The 13,853-nt window shown below is 43.2% G+C and overlaps 1 long non-coding RNA gene across 1 annotated transcript; it reads left to right on the forward strand.

The window, feature by feature from the left end:
- The first annotated feature begins 2,911 nt into the window (after positions 1–2,911).
- LOC310755109 lies at positions 2,912–13,770 on the forward strand. Its single transcript, XR_014544159.1, has 5 exons — positions 2,912–3,015; positions 4,904–4,958; positions 5,290–5,383; positions 10,565–10,700; positions 13,636–13,770. It is a non-coding gene; the product is annotated as an uncharacterized lncRNA (long non-coding RNA).
- Positions 13,771–13,853: the final 83 nt, after the last annotated feature.

Below are 13,853 nucleotides of genomic sequence, written 5' to 3' on the forward strand. Positions count from 1 at the left end.
GGCACCGGCCGGGCTGCGGCATCACAAGAGTGCATGCAAGGACATTGCAGTCTGTCGTGCAGCAGCGGTAGTAAGCCGGTAAGAGATGACAGCGTGCCCAGGCCAAGAGTTCATGGGAGCAGAGGCAAAACGCTACAATTAGGCTTAAGTCCCGTTCCGTTGCTCTCGGGTTCACTGGAGTTCAGCAGTTGCACAGCGGCTGAGTGGCAGCAGCTTTGGCATTACGTTACTAGAAAAAGGCTAAGAGGAAAATGAGTGTTGCTCCGCCAGCAGAACAGACCTGGAACAGCTGCTGCAGAGCGGAGGCTTACAAGATCGCAGACAGGGAAACGTACTTGGGAGCCCCATAGAATTCCCCGGGGCTCGCTTCTGAGCTGATATACAGTGGTACCTCGGGTTAAGTACTTAATTCGTTCTGGAGGTCCGTTCTTAACCTGAAACTGTTCTTAACCTGAGGTACCACTTTAGCTAATGGGGCCTCCCGCTGCCACCGCGCGATTTCTGTTCTCATCCTGAAGCAAAGTTCTTAACCCGAGGTACTATTTCTGGGTTAGCGAAGTCTGTAACCTGAAGCATATGTAACCTGAAGTGTATGTAACCCGAGGTACCACTGTACGCAGGATTGCACCAAATGCACGGCAATGCCTAGTACTGGAGACCCCACCCCCACCCCCAACAGAGCTCCATTTCCAGGTTTTCTCTCAGAAAGCTGAGTACTTCGCTTATTTATTTTAATGATTCCTATAAGCAGCAAAGCTTCCAGGACAGTTTTGCAGAACAAGATAAGAGGAGGGAGAGGAATCAAAAGAAAGCAACATAAACAGCAGCATCTCCTGGCACAATTTTTAAAAAAATGTATTTGCCAGATGCCGATAAGAGGGTGATGTGATCTGCTTTTGCCTTTCTGGTGTGATGTGTGTCCATCTGCATGGATACACACACGTCTCTTCTGGCTGTAAAGTCACATAGTTGTCATAGCTACCAGGTCAGCTGTTGGCACCACCAGGTGGATGAAAGGAACTAGGGGAAAATGGTGGAAATTGGACCATCAAGTATACTTCTCCAATCACAGAGGGTTCTTGATAGAATATACATCTATTCCAAAATATTCAAATCAGCTCCTCTGAATGGCTCTGCAAAGATAGAATGGTGGTGGTATTACGATACAGTAACTTACATGGGGGGTTATGTTCTGGGGCTTGCGCCTAAAACCAAAATCACGTACGGTTAAATGCATTGAGCTCAGTGGTGTGTGGGATTGTCAAAAGTATTTTCTCCAGGTGCCAGACCGCTTTCTATTATTTATTACTTTTTCTGGCCAAGCACATAAAACTGAACGCACACAAATTAAAAGTGTGTAAGCGGTGGGTTTGCTGTATATATTTTTGGCCACAATTAGCACTACAGAGGAGATCCTACCACACAATCTGGCTTGTGCTCAGCCCTGTGCCTCATTTCCCCTCATCCCAGATGAAATATACTCGGAGTGGAGAGTGGATTTCATGCTCTTTATTCAGCTCATAGTGGTGAGGAGGAATGGAAGTTCCCCCAGAATGTCTGCTTTATATACATTATTTACACAATGGGCCCCATGTGATTGGCTAATTCCAGGATTCTCCTGTAGGCCAATCAGGTTTCGGATTCACTTCCACCTGGATCTGGATTGGGTGGCTCCTGTGGACCAGTCAGACTGCTGCATTCTGGATCCTATTGTTCTAGGACCAATCAGACTGCTGCATTTTGGATCCTATTCAACTCAGTACATAACACCAGAGTTCAACAACAAGGGCATTGTGGCGACCAGTGGTGTCTCTAGGGGCTTGAAGGATCTGGCGCACAGGCCTATGACATAAACTTGCATGGGTCTGTGGACAGTAGGTCACCCTTGAGTCATTCTCAGGCAAGGCCACAGCCTGCCAGGTGTCCTTTCACTTGCCTTCCCTGCCCCCTAGCTGTGCCTGCTGTCTGGAGCAATGCCAGCAGCTGCATATTCCTTGCATGCTGAGCAAAGGTCAGGTGGCGAGGAGGGAAGGGGAAGAGCTGGTAGAGGACCTGCTCTGCAAGCCTGCAGAGTAGGCAGCACCAAGGTAAATGGACCAATGCAGTGTCCTATGTCTCCTTCCGAGGAGGAGGTGTTGAAGGAAATAATAGAGAAATGAGTATTTCTAAGGTTATTAATAAACAAAACAGAGGGTAGAAAGGAAAGGCATAAGAGGAAAGCTGTTGTAGGAGGAAGAAGGTAATGTAAAAGAATCAAGGGAGAGCGACGGAAGAAACTGTCAGGTATTTTGGGTAAGGGGAATTAAGGTAACAGGTTCAGTTTGAAAGGAAAATGGGAGAAGTTGCTCTCATTGGAACTGCTACTGTGTGGACATTACCACGGAGCAGACGTGTAAAGAGCTGCGCTCCAAAACTCCATGCGGACTTGAGAGGCCAGTCTCATTGCGGCCAACATAATTTGCTCCCACGAGTAATTGTGATTTACGAGAGAATAATGTTCATGCCGTTGTTATTATAATTTTTTTGTTTTTTAAAAAAATAAGTTTTATTGATTTTCAGTGCATCGACGCAATTACAAAGAGTTTCTCCCCAGTTCTGTTTGTTTTATTATTTATTTTCCTTCTCATTCTTGTATTCCTAGAACTGTTCTGGTCTTATCTTGTACGTAAACAGCCCTGTGAACTTTCAATGAAGGGCGGTATATACATTTAAAGCCATGAAACTGCGCTCAAACGGTGCTCGCTTCCCATCAAACGCGCGCAGGACCAGGGCTATAAGCGGCACGTGTTGACTGAACGCCGTGGAACGCTCGGCAGCAGCCGCGCACGCCCGGTGGGAGGACTCGAAGCCAGAGGAGAGATTTCCGCCCTTAGCGCCTGCCCTACTTCTGGTATCCTTGCCTGGCGGGCAAGCTGGTTGCCGGGGCAACGAGGAAGCGGCGCGGCCTACTCCGGTGTGTCCGCAGGGCTTTCCGCTCCCTCCGTCTCCGCGCTGCCCTGCTCACCTCCTGCTTGGGTGAGTGAGCGCCTCAGTTACCGGGGATAAGCCTTACTCGGCGAGGGTTTACTTCTTACACCTGAAACCTTGGGGCAGAGCAGCTGCCTGTCAGTGTCGGCAATATTGACCTAGACAGCGCAGTGGGTCTTGCCATGAGGTAGTTCCACGGGTCCCTGCGTTTCGCTCTCTGGGGCAAGCAAGGCGCTTGGCTCAACGATGGCCTGCTTCTTGGCTCAGCGATGGCCTGCTTTTTGCCACAAAAGTGAAGCCCCGTTGCTTTAGCTTAGCAGATTCCAGCCGGGCTGCTGAAGTTTATTTTCATTTATTTCGCCTCCCTAGGCGAACCAGAGGCAAAGGAGATGAACATGGGGCCTTGTATTTTAATGGTTATGTGAAGACGGGAGTGGATTGGGGCAGGTGCAGTGCTTTTTCTCACCCGTAACTTGCAAAATATTCATTTTTTTGTGCATTTATGATTACACTTTTGCCACACTCTTCCTTCAGGAAGCTCTGTGTGCATAGTTATCCCTCCCCTTTTTTCGGCCTTGTATACAGTGATACCTCAGGTTACAGACGCTTCAGGTTACATACGCTTCAGGTTACAGACTCTGCTAACCCAGAAATAGTGCTTCAGGTTAAGAACTTTGCTTCAGGATGAGAACAGAAATTGTGCTCGGGCAGCGCAGCAACAGCAAGAGGCCGCATTAGCTAAAGTGGTGCTTCAGGTTAAGAACAGTTTCAGGTTAAGAACGGACCTCTGGAATGAATTAAGTACTTAACCCGAGGTACCACTGTACTTGAAGGAGCATCTCCACCCCCCTCGTCCAGCCCGGACACTGAGGTCCAGCTCTGAGGGCCTTCCGGCGGTTTCCTCACTGTGAGAAGTAAAGTTACAGGGAACTAGACAGAGGGCCTTCTTGGTAGTGGCGCCTGCCCTGTGGTACACCCTCCCACCAGATGTCAAGGAAATAAACAACTATCTGACTTTTAGAAGACATCTGAAGGCAGCCCTGTTCAGGGGGGGGGGTGTTAATGTTTGATGTTGTATTTTGTTTTAATCTGTTGGAAGCTGCCTTGAGTATTATTATTAATTCTCACATAAACCCTGAGATAGTCTAGGCTGAGAGAGAGAGAGAGAGAGAGAGAGAGAGACTGGGCCATGAGTTTCATGGCTGAGAGGGGATTTGAACCTGGATCTCCTTGCTTAACGCACTAAACTCTACACCATGTTTATAAGATGGGAGGTGAGATAGGTGCGGCAGCTACCAACTGCTACTACTGGATACCTTCCTCCCCTGCTTACAGTACATAGGAACTTGCCTTACACCAGGGATGAGGAAACGGTGGCCCTCCAGATATTGGGCTACAACTCCCATCATCCCTGACCATCCTGGCAGGGGCTCATGGGAATTGGAGTTACAGATAGGTAGCCGTATTGGTCTGCCATAGTCAAAACAATTTTTTTTTTTCCTTCCAGTAGCACCTTAAAGACCAACTAAGTTAGTTCTTGGTATGAGCTTTCGTGTGCATGCGTATCTGAAGAAGTGTGCATGCACACGAAAGCTCATGGGAATTGGAGTCCAACAAAATCTGGCGGGCCGCAGGACCCTTGCAGAGTCACACCATGCTTCCATCTGGCATAGTTCTTTCTATTGTGACCGATGACTAATATGCACAGGTGAGGTAATCTGTTTTTAGTCCAATGAGCTTTATGAAAATGAGGATTGGTTCCCTTTTTACTGTAGTATCCCGCGTCCATGTTTTACAGCATGAGGGGAGCTGGTGGGAGTGGCTACAGTATACTGTAGATGGAGTCTTCCTTCCCTCTTCTATTATCCCCAAAGCTTGGTGTTTCTGAAAAATTCAGAGTAAATCTTCTTAAGCGCCTCTTTTTCTTGATATGTAGTACAGGAGAGGTAGTATCTGTTGGTGCCTTGGACTCAGCCCAATCAATGTAGTAGGTAACCATCATTGGGAGTGTATATGCTTCAAAACTCCTGCAGCAGCCACCTTCTATCTTCTGCCCACATCAGTGCACTAGCAGCACCCTTGCGGGTCAGGTGTCAGACTCTGTCCCACAAACAGCTGATTTTTGTGTGTCCATGTTATAGCTGATTGCTTTTGAATGTCTTTCCATGTGCAAATGCTGTTGTCAGATTGTGCTGTTGGGTTGGAATATTGTACACCTGCCATTTGAGCTGCCAAAGCAAAACACAAGCAAGGCAGGTCATATTGGGGAATTTTCAACTCCAAACTTATAATCAGTTTTGTCTGTTTATAATCTTTTAACAGTTTTGTGTGCCAGTCTTGCAAATCTGTATTTAAACCATAGAAGGATATGGACCGACATATTCCTGTGCATCCACTACCTGAGGAAATACGAAAGGTATGCTGCAGTGAGCAAACTTGGCAGCTTTTGCTTTCTGGTATATTTTATTTATTTTATTTGTCTGCAGTTTGTTGTCATGTCCATAACAGAACTCTTGCCATAGTTCCGTTCTGTCTGTTGCTGCTCAGTATATATTAATACTTGCATATGTGGAATTGTGCGCCTGGGATTTTTGAAGAAATTATATTGTGCAAATAAACCCATGCACACAAACCCAAAATTTGACAGATTGTGGAATCAGTTGGAGAAAAAAGGAACCTTGAGATGGGAGGGTTTGTAAAGCTTCTGCCAACTAAAAGCTATTTGGAAACGAAAGGGTTTGATAACAAAGGAGGAAGACTAGAAAGTTGGCCAGGCAGAAGGATGATATGGGTCTTATGTCCTCTGAATTGCAGAAAGGTTTTTTTTCTCTTTAATGAGTCACAGGTTTCAACAGTGGCTCAGCTCCATTGGGAAAGAAAAAATGCTTTATATGTGTTGTTTATGCATTCTAACACTGTGACACCAGATGGCGCTGTGGAGTCCTGTTTTTTCTAACCTGATTTCTCATGCAAACTTTGCAACTTCTTTGATGTGTCTAGAATCCAGCCCATGAGAATTTTAAAAGAATAACATAAATAGTACCAGATCATTGAATGCAGTGCAGACTGTGCTCTTTTAGGATTGCTGGTATCCCGATTGTGCAGAATACGACTAATACACAATTAGAATCTTGCTTTAGACAGATATAAATATTTTCTTCCTCATGTTTAAAATACTCAAAAGTGACTGACATGTAATAGCAGCATAGGGAATGATTTTCTCTTTCTCTCTCAACCCATTCCCTCAATAGCAAACCTCTGTGCACTTATAGAGATTCCATTTGACAGCCTTTTTCCACATGCCCAGTAATGTGTGATGCACATGCATTGCTGAACATGGAGGAGGGACTGGTGCAAAAGATCCAGAGATCAAAAGTATAAATTCTCTAGAGCAAAAGAATAAAAATAATTATAAATTAGTGAAAGAACAACAGTAGACACACAAAAACCACTTACTAATTAAAATATATAGAATGCATTTCTGTGAAGACCTGCACGTGATACGTATATGGCTTTTCTTACTAGTATACATTCATAAGCCTACTGTTTGGAGAAGATGTTAAGAAATAAAGTCATATTTGTAATGGCATGCTGTTTGTGCCATGTCAAATTAAGAAGCACTATTTATGTTGGTTTTGAAGCCCTTAGTAGCTGTATAACAAGAACTGCAGATAGAAGTTGTTAATGAGGAAGCATTTTGCAATTATTCCAGGGCAGTGACAAAAATGACCAAAAAAAAAAAAGGAAATTGAGTGAAACCTGAATATGCTAGTTATAGAAGAATTCCTTTGTTTCAGTTCAGTTTTTAAATGTAAATCATGCAATGAGATAAAGTAGTCTGTACAAGCCAGTGTTTTTGGAAAGATAATTGACTGTATTTCAACAGAAATTGTAGTTGTTTTTGAACAAATACCAAATAATTAAAAATGACACTTCATTTCCCCTTTTAAGCCCTGGCAGAGAGAAGCCAAATTACCATTTTATCATGCCTACTAGAGACTGATGCTTAGGAGGGATTGAACAAGAGTAGGTCAGGACTTTGAAGTACAGTAATTGTGCAAAATAGATGAAAGGGGGCCGAGGAGTAAGAAATAAAGAAATATAACAGTAGCCTGGAAAGTGAGGACCCTTTGATTTATATTGATTTTATATCAAGTTTTTTGTGCTTCCCATTGCTGGATTTTCTTCAGCCATTTCAAGAAAACATTATATATCTAAGGGCTTCATTCAATGGTTTAGCATTAATGAGCAAACATGCAGGTTCCTATGGAGAAGATCACAGCCGCTTTGCTCCACCTCTGGTCTTGTTACTGTGGTGCTTCTGTGAACTGTTTTAGCATTATGCCCAACCCAGGCCTGTGATTCATCTTATTCCAGTCAAAATACAAGCCATGATCTGTCTGGGAGCCTGCTTGCTTGCACGAAGCTCTGTTAGTATGTACCCACAAACTGGGTAACTGTATCTGCTTGCACTGTGTAATAACAGTATTCAGTGATAATGTTCTTGATGTGTAACTTATCTATTTCATTGTATTGGTAATACAGTCATGTCTAAGCCTGTGATCCTACACCTTTTGGATAAATCCCTGTGGGATTCACTTCTGACATGGGTATCATATATGATCGCACTGCACATTTTTCAGCAGCCTTATAAAACAGGAATTATAATTCTGAAAGTTAAAATGAAAAGGCTTTACATGTAAATATTTTGCAACTATCTTTCAGTATGAGCTGTCTTTAAATATGACTATGGATACCAGAGTACACATTTTAAAAACAGATGTGGGGATGGGAACAGGATACAGTGGCACATGAGAGATTTGTGTAATGCATAATGTGTCACAAGCCTGTTGGTATTTCATTTTTTTAAATGCAAGATTGAAGAAGTAATACTTTCATTATTAAAGAGGGATTAGTATTCCTGTTTTCTGCCATATATAATAATTCATAATAGAACAAGGGAGATTTGTGCAAGCTTCCACTCATAGATTCCCTTGCTGGAAGAGGATCTGCATGTGCATTCAGAAAATATTTACTACCTGTTGTTAGATCAGGGACTGCACTTGCAGAGTTCTGAGCAGGTAATTGGTCCTATTAAACCTGACAGCACAAATTACCTGGAGGGGTAGGAGGGTCTTTCATAATGCTTTGCAGGGAGTGGAATAAGAGCTATAATAAAATTGTGAGTCATAGAATTGTAGCATTGGAAGGGATCCAAAGGGTCATCTAGGCCAACCTCCTGCAATGCAGGAATCTCAGCTAGATCATAAGTGACAGATAGCTTTTCAGCCTCTGCTTGAAAACCTCCAAGGTCTCATGGGAGTCTGTTCTACTGTCAAACAGCTCTTGCTGTCAGAAAGTTCTTCCTGATGTTTAGTTGGAATCTCCTTTCTTGTAACTTGAAGCCACTGTTCGCGTTCTTGCCTCCAGAGCAGGAGAAAACCTTTGATCATCTTGGTCACCCTCCTCTGCACATAATCCAGTTTGTCAATATCCTCCTTAAATTGTAGCACCCAGAACTGGACATAGTGTAGTCTGGCCAAGGCAGAATAAGACAGGACTTTGACTTCCCTTCAGCTGAACACTATATTTCTGCTGATACAACCTAGAATAGCATTAGCGACGTTTTTGTGCGTGTGCTGCTGCTGCTGCATCACACTGTTGGCTCATGTTAAGCTTATGTTCTACTTACTAAGACCCCATGATCCTTTTCATATGTAGTACAGGCAGTGCAGTACTTTGCTACAAGTACTGATTCCTTTAACCTTTTAAACAATATTTACTCCTGTGTTTCTGTGTGAAGTAGTGCCAGTTCCAGGGGGCCCTTGGGCAAGATAGCTGATCCTCCACTCACGCTGTACCCATCTCCTTCTCCTCACCACTGTTGCTATATCCATTTGCTTCTATCTCCCCACCTCGGGCCAAATCCTCACCAACCTCCAGAGAAAGAGAAAGGGAGATGTTAAGTTGTGCTGTGGTCACTGCTGCTTCTCATTCTTTTCTCTGCTTGCTTGGCGAAGACAGGTGAACAGGCAGCAACAGGAAGATGAGGAACATCATCAGAGCCAGGAGTCTCCAGGGATTGGAATCAGGCCCCCTACTGGGGCTTGATGAGCCTTGGGAGGTCTCCACGATGCTGACCTCTGACTCAATCCCTCGTTTGAAGCAATGTCTATAAGGAAGTAAACTTCTGCTTATAACACAGTTACAGTTATCTCCATTTAACCAAAGGAATGGATTCTTGGCTGGAATGCAATATTGAGCTTGTTTCTCTGAGTGCTTTCAATTAGTACTGGGGTAGGGAACCTACAGCCCACAGACATGGCGTGGCGTAGAAAGGAAGAGAGAGATGGGATGGCAGAGAGGTTTAGAAAGAGCGATGAAATCCTGAAAGGCAGCAAACTTCCTGCCTCTCTTGATTTATCATCAGCCCTTCGTGGGCCAAAGGTTCCACAGCCTTCATTTTGTACATCATTACTTGGTGCCAATAGAAGAAGAACTTAAGAAGAGTCCAGCATCCTTTTCTCACAATGGCCAATCAGTCTAAGGGAACCCTGCAAGTAAATTCCTTTGCTTTCTCAAAACTCTCCTGGTTTTTAATGGACAACCCTTAGCATTTTCTGTTCCACGTCCTTCTGTCCCCAGGTCCCTCCCCACCTTAACTCAGCATTCTAGCCTAATGGATCCTCCATGGGCAGGGCAACATATTCCTGAATGGTGGGGATATGCAAATAAAAGGCTTAAACACACACACACACACACACACACACACACACACCTGGTGTCATATTATCCCAGCCTCCTCTATATTCCCATTATGTGTAACATAACAAATTGGAATTGTTGCTGTATAATGTGCAATCTGGACAAGAGTAGGGTCCTTTGTCACTTCAGAAATCATAGGCACAGACCTGGCAGATGTGGCTCAAATGCATGTTAACTTGTGATCAAATTGATCCATTATGTTGCTTATGCTTAAAATGTATTATTGGCACTTTTAATCATACTTTAATCAAAGAGCAGTTAAGTTACTTGTGCTTCAAGCATGTATATGGAGAACTAAAATCTTGACAAGTGTCAGAGTGAGTCCCAAGATGCCCACCCCCTGCCCACCCACCCCCATGAGAGATTAGGGATATACAGTGAAAGGTACAATCAAGCTCTTGAAGAGCAAGGAAGATGAGCCTGTGATGATTCTCAACTAAGCACAACCCAGTTTCGTTAGCAATGCTAAAAGCATCTTGTTCATTTTAGGAACTATAATGTAAATAACACTTCTGTGACATTTCCAGATAGACCGCAAGCAGGATCCCCCCCCTCCCTCTCCACTCCCCTCTCATACTGGAGACATGAAGTGGAATGTCTAAAACTGTTTATTTTGAAAGACAGAAGCAGTGATGCTGCAAGAAATCACAATGTTCTTTTTGGGATAACAGTCCCTCCCTTCCCTTCACATTACAGCTCAGTTTGTCCCCTTTCAATAAGTAATTTAAGTACTTTGGAACCTTATGGTATTTATTCTGAATAACACTTTCATATTTCCAAGCACAGGTTGTAACTGCCAGGAAAAACAGAATTAATTTTTCATTTCCTTCAGAGCCACTGTAGCTATGATCAGGCTTCACGAGGCAAAAAGAAGAATTAGGATAAATAAAGGCTGGCATAGTAGTCCTGGAGCCAACATCTCAGACGCATAGTTTTATCAAAGAATAGTTAAAATGCATAGCACTGAGGTATGGCATTGGAATGCTTAATTTGGTTATGGCTTTTCTCATAATTACATCTTATTAGTGTTCATTGTTTTGACTGCTGCAAAGCTTGACTGTCTTTTCTTCCCTTTTGCTTACATTTGAATCTCTTTTTCCCTCCCCCTTCTTCACAGGAAGCTTTCTTATCAGATAACAGTCATCCCTCTTCTCTCAAAGGCTTTGAGTGGAATATAAAATTAAAATAATTGTAGTATAGTCAAAGTGTTTCTTCATTCATGGAAATATGAGGAGTTATATATGCTGTGGGGTGGTTTGTTTGTTTTTTGGGGTTGTTTTTTTTTTGACAATCTATTTGATAATTTGATGACAGGTCCTGTCCCGACATGGTTTTGGGTAAATAATCATGCAATTACTTCAGCATTATAAATGCTTTACCGGTTTGTGTGGTGATTTAGGCTGCATACATATTGCCAATTCCCTTTGGTGACCATTGGTGATCTCAGAAGAGAATGTCATTCAACTTGCATTGCTTGATAAGAGGCCTCTTTAGGTTGCTCCTTGCTTCTTCCTGCCCCATTCATTATGTTTCCCTTCCATGTGCCTTTGCTCATCTGATGACTAGCCTCCCCTATTTGTCTCAAATTGCCATTTCTTCCACTACTACATATTGCTCTATCCTACCCTTCAGAACCCTAAACTGCCTTCGCTGACTGGGTTTGCAGAGTTGCTGGAGGTTATTGTAATGGCTGCATGACATTACGTATGATCACTCAATGTTTAGAGGCCATATGCTTCTAAGTACAAGATACTGGGGGCAAGCAAATGAGAAAGCTATCACTGCCATGCTTTTCTTGTGAGTTGCCTACCTGTGTTGGTCTAATCTTGCAATACAGTTGTTATGTTCCCTTCAAGAACATTGTTTAAGCTAAAGTCTGGTGCTGGTGTTTGTATGATTGTCTCCACAATAGCAAGGTTTCTTAGGTGTTTAAAAAGTAACATGGTCCGGTGGCCTGTGCACATGCAGGAGGGATTCATGCTGTATCATATTTTTATTTTTGGGTGGTCCTCCAGGTGGGGAATTGGTTTGGGGGGGGGGGTGTAGGGAGGACATCACCAGACCTGTTACCAGGACTGGCTTCTGAGTGCTAAAGCATAGTTTGCTGAGAACTTTTGTTACATCTGCACCAGATTCTAATGCCAAATTATAATTTGGCAGATTCTGGTAGCTTTAAAATTCAAATGTTTTCAATAAGGGAACCCCAGGAGCACAGATAGAAATGTGTGTGCTCACATGGAAGTTCTGTGGTTCTTGTCCTCTTTTCTCAAGGTAAAATTTTGCATGTCATTAAGTAATCCTACATGCTTGAGTAATGTTGTTTCAGTACTTCTGTTTGTGCACATACACACAAGCAGGAGTAATTAAATTGGGTTGTGATTTGCAGGGGAGAATTATTGAACTGAAAGTGTAGGGGGAACAAAGTTATGCTGCAGGGCTTATAATTTTTTTTTTGTAAGAAACTCAGCTTCACCCAAATAAGTAATTGTGTGCTGAAATACATCCTGTGTCGATGATTAATAATCCCACACCTGCCAGATTTCATAGTTTCTGTGTGACTCATAAGTGACACGTGCAGTGCATCACATGATGCTCTCTATGAATACTACCCTAATCATGGTTTTGGTGGACCGCAGATGTGGTTTTGTCAGGCAAGAGATGATAATTCATTTGTCTGAAGTGCTCCAAAGGAGTCAATAACTCAGTATCTTGATTTTATTTAAAAAAAATAATTAAAGAACAAAAGAGAGCACAAGTAGAAAGAATGCTGTTGCTTGCAGTCTTCCTGTAGGCATCTGGTTGGCCACTATGAGAACAGGATGCTGGACTAGATGAACCTTTGGTCTGATCCAGCAGGGCTCTTCTTACGAGAAATGCTTCCTCCCCTTGTTAGGTTATGTGGAGACTTGATGGAGACCTTTCGCAACTTTCAGTATCTTTTAACCAGGGGTTGGAGATATGGCCCTGCCCCAGTTGCCTGAGTGCCACCATGTTCTATTTTTCTGTTGTCATCTCCCGCTGGTTGCAGCAACTAACAGATGGCAAAGGCAGAGTTGGAAGACTGGAACACAGCAACCCCCGACAGAAGACACTGTTCCCACTGTAGAAATGGCTTCTCTGTCTCTACAGTAATTCTGTTCAGAAGCAACACCCACCTACATGTTGCTACAGCCAGCAGGAAAAGGGAACAGGAGAGCCTCCCCAGATAGAAATTCCCACTCGCAGGGGCTATTTACAAGTAGCAAGACTCTTCTTCTTTTTGGTCAGATCTTAATCTCTGTTTTGTTCCTTCATTGGCTAATATAGCAAACGGTTTAATTGATGGGGGAAACAGCTGTGATTTCTTGTTCTGCTGCCCCCTAGACTTTTTTTTAATACTACTATATCCAGTTGGGAAAGGGATGTAGCTCACTGCTAGAGCACATCCTTTGTATGCAGAAGATCCCAGGACAGCTCAGTTGGTTAGAGCATGGTGCTGATAATGCCAAGGCTGCAGGTTCAATCCCTGTATGGGACAGCTGCATATTCCTGCATTGCAGGGGGTTGAACCAGATGATCCTCAGGGTCCCTTCCAACTCTACAATTCTATGATTCTATGGACTCAGCTATACAGCTGCAAATATAACGTTTTAAGTGCAGTATACAAATGTGACACTAGATGGCGATGATGAGCTTATGGCAAATCAAGACATTTTTCAAAACGTTAATAAAAAAAAGCATTTTCACAGTGTTTTTTATAGGTGTCTAGATTCCACCTATGACTCCAGTCAGAGATCCCGGAGATTCATTGCCCGTCAATTGAGGCTTGATGTTCCAGTGGCCTAACTCAGCTTTGTATGTGATTTGCTACTTCACTTCATTTAATCCATTCTCTAAATATATTGCTTACCATTTCCCTTCTAGATGTCCCGGGAAGAGACAGTGTGTAAATATTGCGGAGTCAGCTATTTGATCCTCCATGAGTTTAAGCTGCTGGAAGAGAAAGTAAAAGCAATGGAAGTGAAGGTGAAGTTTTATGAAGGCAGCATAGAACGGGAGAAAACACTTCAAGAAAAACTACAGCAGCTAAATCAAGATTTTGAACAGTGTGCAGCAGCTAGCAAATCAAAAAGAGAAAGGTT

The sequence above is a fragment of the Podarcis filfolensis genome (genome assembly GCF_964270895.1).
Source record: "Podarcis filfolensis genome assembly, contig: HAP1_SCAFFOLD_266, whole genome shotgun sequence".
Lineage (NCBI taxonomy): Eukaryota > Metazoa > Chordata > Lepidosauria > Squamata > Lacertidae > Podarcis > Podarcis filfolensis.